Consider the following 6,000-nt stretch of genomic DNA (forward strand, 5'->3'; position numbering starts at 1 on the left):
TTACTGACTTCCATGGTCTTCCTCTTTTTTTTTTAATTTTTATTTTGTGTGGTGTGTATACATGTGTGTGTGGTATTGGTGTGGTATATGTGGCCTATGTGGTGTAGTGTGTGTGTGTGTGTGTGGTGTGTTGTATGTGTGTAGTGTTAAATGTGCATACATGTGTGTGGTGTGGTATAGTATGTGCACGTGTCTGTGGTGTACACACAGAGGCACTTTTACCCCGTGTGCATGTGTGTGTGGTGTTTGTGTATATGTGTGTATGTGGTATATATGTGTGTGTGGCATGTGTGGTGTGTGTGTGGTGTGTATGTATGTGTCTGTGGTGTACACACAAAGGCACCCTGCATGCATGTGTGTATGTGGTGTTTGTGTGTATGTGTGTGTGGTATTTGTGTGTATTCGTGTGCATAGTGTGTGTGTGTGACGTGTATGCTTGTGTCTGTGGTGTACCTACAGAGGCACGTTTACCCTGTGTGTATGTGTGTAGTATATGGTGTTATGTATGTGGTGTGGTGTGTGTTTGTGTGGTGTGTGTGCATGTGTCTGTTGTATATGCACAGGGCACTTTTACCCCTGTGTGTGTGTGTGTGTGTGTGTGTGTGGTGTGTGTGTGTGTGTGTGTGGTGTGGTGTGGTGTGTGTGTGTGTGTGTGGGTGTGTGTGTGTGTGTGTGTGGTGTGGTGTGTGTGTGTGTGTGTGGTGTGTGTGTGGTGGTGTGGTGTGTGTGTGGTGTGTGGTGTGTGGTGTGGTGTGTGTGTGTGTGGTGTGGTGTGGTGTGGTGTGGTGTGTGTGTGGTGTGGTGTGGTGTGTGTGTGGTGTGTGTGGTGTGGTGTGGTGTGTGTGTGTGTGGTGTGGCGTGTGGTGTGTGTGTGTGATGTGGTGTGTGGTGTGTATGCATGCATCTGTGGTGTATGCACAGAGACACACTTACCCCGTGTGCTTGTGTGCCATTGCACATGCAGAGGCTAAAGGAGGGCACTGGGCATCATCCTCTTTTGCTCTCCATCTTACTTTTTACTCCTAGATTTAGTTCATTTTTAATGTGTATGAACGTCTCACCTACATTTGTGTATGTACAGACACCACACTAGTGCCTGGTACCTGTAAAGGTCAGAAGAGGGTGTCAGATTCCCCTGGAACTGCATTGGGATGGTTACGAGCCACGTGCTGTTCCCAAGAACTGAACCCTGTCTTCTACAAGAGCAACAAGTGCTCCTGACTGAGGAACCATCTCTCCAGCCCTGCCTTTTGAGACTGTCACATTTCAAGCTCCAGGGGTTCACCCTGTCTCTGTCCCTACAACTAGAGTTACAGGCACAGAGATGATGCCAGGCTCTTACAGATTTGAATTTAGGTTCTCAGACCTGAGAAGCAAGTGCACTCCTCCTCTTCTGTTTCGGGATGTAGAAGGGGTGTGCTCCATCTGCTTGCACGGGGGTACACACACACACACACACACACACACACACACATTTCGTTTACAGCCTACAGCTTATCATGTGGATTCTGGGAAGGTGGGATGGAGAACCCCACTTCCACTCCACACCTCTTTTGGCTTCTAGAGGCTGTTATCCTGCCTTCTCAAAGTCTTTTCCATGCTTGACTCCAAGATAGAATTGCATGTGTATGATTTTTTTTTTCCTGTTTGCTATTCTCTTCTTGCCCATGACTCCAGTTGGCATTGTAGTCTGGTCCAGTGTCTGCTGTCCTCATGCTGTGAGGAGCCAAGATGCGGCTAGTGCCAATGCTGTACTCAACCCTTATAACATTTCTCACCTCACACCCCTCATCCCTGCAATCTCACTCTCCAAGTTCCCTCAAGGTTTCTCTGCTTCCAGCTGCAAGGACCCTGATCCATTCCAGCGCCATCTCCTCTTTTCTGACCAGAACTTAGATGTCCTTCGCCCACAAAGAGGGTCAAGACCCCCTCCCCTACGTAGTCCCCACCCCTCCCTCTGCGGGCGGAGTAGACCCAGCTGGCTCCCCACATTTCCCTTCTTCCAAGCCCATCCCCTTCAAGCCCCACCCCTATGTCTCTATCCACCGAGACCCTCTCACTGGTACAAGCGGGGCTAGGCTCTGCACCCTTTGATTCACTCATCCCGGAAGTCCTGATCCTCAACCCCACCAGACACCGTTCTTGCCCTGAGCCCCTTCCTTTCAGCCCTTCTCTTCTGCTTGTCTCAAAGACCCTCGAGCCCACCCCAGCTCTCCGTCTTCACGCCCCCTTTCGCCTGCCTCCCCTCCTTCCTTTTAGCATCCCTCTGCTGCCCTAAGATGTACCCAGCCACCCCTCACTGCCTGCAGTAGCTGTTCATCTGCCCCCAGCCCCAATGGTTCCTGCTTCCCAGCGGACCTGGGAATCCCAGGGTGCGGAGTGCGAGCCAGCACTCCTGCTCTGCTGCGATGCGGGTCCCTGGCGGCCTCCTGCAGCCCCTCTCTGAGTTCCCTAGGCTGCCTAGCACTCGGTCCCCTGCTCCCAGGCAGTGTGGAGCCGGGTCGGGGCCGCGCCCCTTACCTCGGATAAGAGCTGGCTCGCGGCACACTGCAGCCGGACTGTTGCACCTGGCAGTAGTGGACGAGAGGCAGGCGGGGCGGGTCTGGTTCCCACCTCAGCTACGGAGGGTTGAGGCTCTGGCAGAAGATGGGTTGGGTTCCCGCTGGGTCCAGGCCCCGCCCCTGGGCGGAACCCACGTAAGATCCGTCCCGCCCCTCCGTTCCTGGCAGGTGTAGGGAATCCAGGACTTCTTGGGAACCCCCAGACCCTGTATATCTGGGTGACTATATGATCTGTCCACATTCACCTACAGGGTGTTCAGAGGGCTTTGACGATGATGTAGATGATGATGGCGTCAAATTTTGCTATTTCCAAATGCTTTTACTCCATTCTCATAAACTCTCAAGGAGGGAGCACAACCTGTCTACAAAGTGAAAACTGAGCTAGGAAGCTGAGTATAATCCTCTGCCCCGCCCACCACCCCTTCATGGTCCATGTCCTTTGAGACTGGTAATCCCATCTGAACAAATTCAATCCTTCCTCTTACTTTCCTTTTCGCTGCAAAAGCATCCTGGTTCAGGACTCACAGCTTCTAGCCTGAACCAATGCAAGAATTCCAATTCCTGCCTCTCTTTCCAGCCTTTATACCAGGGGCCTGAGTAACCTTTTGAAATGCCACCGACCTTGTTAAAATAACCCTCACTGTGTCTCCATTAACAGCAGTAGCATGGGGATTGCCAGCTGGGGTGGTAAATGTTCTTGTCTGAGCCTTAGCAGGTCTCAGATCTTCCACGAGTGGTAGGTTCAGGAGGTAAATAGTACCCTCGACTTCAAATCTTTCTGTGGATTTCACTTTCCATTGTCCTGAGGTCCCTGGGATGACAGTTAGAGTCTAGTGTTCTTATTCTTTCTTTCTTTCCTTTCTTTCTCTTAACGATTTTTTTTTTCGTTTTTCTTTTTTTCGGAGCTGGGGACCGAATTCAGGGCCTTGCGCTTGCTAGGCAAGCGCTCTACCACTGAGCTAAATCCCCAACCCCTAACGATTTATTTTTATTTCATGTGTTTTGCCTGCATACATGTCTGTGTGAGGGTGTAACTAGAGTTACAGACAATTGTGAGTTATCCTGTGAGTGCTAGCAATCGAACCCAGGTCCTCTGGAAGACCAGCCAGTGCTCTTATCCACTGAGCCATTTCTCTAGCTTCTCTTTGTCCTTTTCTATAGTCATCCCCACCCCAGATCATAGAAACATGAGTCAGGTAACAACGCCAGATTTTTCTCAGTTCCATTATGACTTGTCTGTTTCTTTCCAGCCTCTCTGCCTCTGCGTCAGAGTCCTCATCCTCTCGATGTTTGTTAGAGCTGCATTCCAACCCCCTTTTGGTCAAGTTCCCACTGCCCATTTGGCTTCCAGCTTCCCCCATGCTCCCTCTAGAACCCTGGTTCTACCCCCTGCACCTTTGGAATGCTCAAGTTACCTCTTTATCTTTACTGAAACCTTACCCTCCCCTGGGACACTGCCTCTGTGGTAGCCCTCCGCAGAAAGGTTCTTCATTTTCTTAACCTCCAAGTATCATAACACCAGGAGGCAGGCGGCGTTGCCACGCCCACCATCGTAGGCGGCACTGCCACGCCCACCCTCAGACAAAGATTTGCTCTCCTTCGCCCACCAGCCATATCGTTCTCTTTGGCTCCCCACCACTAACACTGGTGCCTCACTGCTCCTCATGCTCTGATGCTCTCAGTCCCTGGGGTGCCATCCCCTTCACTAGCTGCTGCCCTGCCATGGATGGCGACTTCAGTGATGTATGGGGTCTCCCGACTTCCATCCCTTTGCCTCTGCTTTGATTGGCTGTGTCATTAACACCTTACAGCCACACCTGACCCTCCTACTTATCTAGAACTTCTGGAGAGATGGCTCAGTGGTTAAGAGCACTGAGTGCTCTTCCAGAGGTCCTGAGTTCAAATCCCAGCAACCACATGGTGGCTCACAACCATCTGTAATGAGATCGGATGCCCTCTTCTGGTGTGCCTGAAGACAGCTACAGTGTCCTTATATATAATAAATAAATAAACCTTAAAAAAAAAAGACCAAACACCCCACGGCTTGTTTCAAAGGCCAAGATGGATAACGAGTAGCCCATTCTTCACAGGAACAATGAGATAACATAAAACAACCCTTTCAAAGTGGGGAAACAATAGAGAACAGATGGCCTTGCTTTCCGTCAGCCTCAGGTCTGATTGCTTTCTCCTCCCTCCCCTGAAAGGCCATTACCATAGGAGAAGGAGCGCAGGCTTAGCTCCACACAGGTTTTTTCCTTAATCCTTGTTCTGCCACTTGCTGGCTGAATGACCACAGGTCCGTTACCTCATTTTTCTAACACATGCACCCATTTCTTATCGTTAGGAAAATCAATAACAAAAACTGTCTCACTGTTGTTGTGAAGATCAGATGAGAAAACGACACTGGACAGTACTTGATAGAATGCTGGGCACACAGCAGGCACTCAATAAATATGAAATACTGTGGTTATTAGAACAGAAAAAAAATGCCATTTTTATCCGCAACTGCCTTCTTAGAAGCATGAATCACAGTGCACAGAAGAGCCTTTTCTTTGATGCTGGGCCTTGATGAAGTTTGGGAAATTGGCTGACCAAACTGCTTTGTTTAAAAAAAAAAAAAAGAGGAGAGAAGAGAAGAGGAGTTTGGAATTCACTCCGCAAATTAAGAGGAGGTAGTAATAGAGAAGAGAGAGACAAAGAAAGTGATGAGTAAAGAAGTCAGTGGCTCAGTGGGTAAAGCACTTGCCCCACAAGCCTGAGGACCTTAGCTCAGATCCCCAGAACCCATGAAAAGCCAGACTCAGTAGGACCAGTCTGTGATTCTAGTGCTTCTACATGGAGATAGGAGGTGGAAACAGGAGGCTTCCTGGCTTATGCAGCCTCAAGCAAGAGACCCTGTATCAAAGCAGGGTGGAAGGTGACTGTGTGTGATACACACACACACACACACACACACACACACACACACACACACTTTTTAAAATCAGCGCTAGGAAGCCAAAAGAGGCTCCCCACTGCTCCACCCCTTCCTAGGAAGGTAAACAAGAGTACAAGTATTGAAACAGCCAAAGGGAGATGTGTAGATTGCCGTGTATAGGATGTGACCCCTCCATGACCCTGAAGGCTTTAGGAAAGACTGTCAGACCCAGGTCTGCTTTCTGGAGAGGGGGATGTGAGGACGTTTGAGTGTGGCCGTAGAGCAATGTTTCAGCCTGTCCTGATTGAGAAAAAGACCAGAGGTGGAGAGAATACAGAAAGCTCACAGAATTCACAGACACCATGTGGGGACGTTTGCGATGACAAGATTTATGAAGTGTGAACATGAGTTCCAAGCCCATTGCACTTTGAGCTTAGAGGAACAAAAGGACGATCCTGGTGTTCGGGTCTGTCACATATGCCCCCCCAGCTCCTCCGTAACCTATGTCCCTATTCACTGGTG

General features: G+C 49.7%; 1 protein-coding gene across 1 annotated transcript in view; it reads right to left on the reverse strand.

Moving 5' to 3' along the window:
- Rab3b (RAB3B, member RAS oncogene family) overlaps positions 1-2,664 on the reverse strand; it is a 68,028-nt gene extending 65,364 nt beyond the window's left edge. Inside the window, exon 1 of the mRNA XM_032900510.1 lies at positions 2,521-2,664. The gene's annotated coding sequence lies outside the window, so the exon portion shown is untranslated. The remainder of the gene's footprint in view (positions 1-2,520) is intronic.
- Between the last annotated feature and the right edge of the window lie 3,336 nt (positions 2,665-6,000).

Source organism: Rattus rattus, chromosome 1, assembly GCF_011064425.1.
Source record: "Rattus rattus isolate New Zealand chromosome 1, Rrattus_CSIRO_v1, whole genome shotgun sequence".
In the NCBI taxonomy this organism is placed as follows: Eukaryota; Metazoa; Chordata; class Mammalia; order Rodentia; family Muridae; genus Rattus; species Rattus rattus.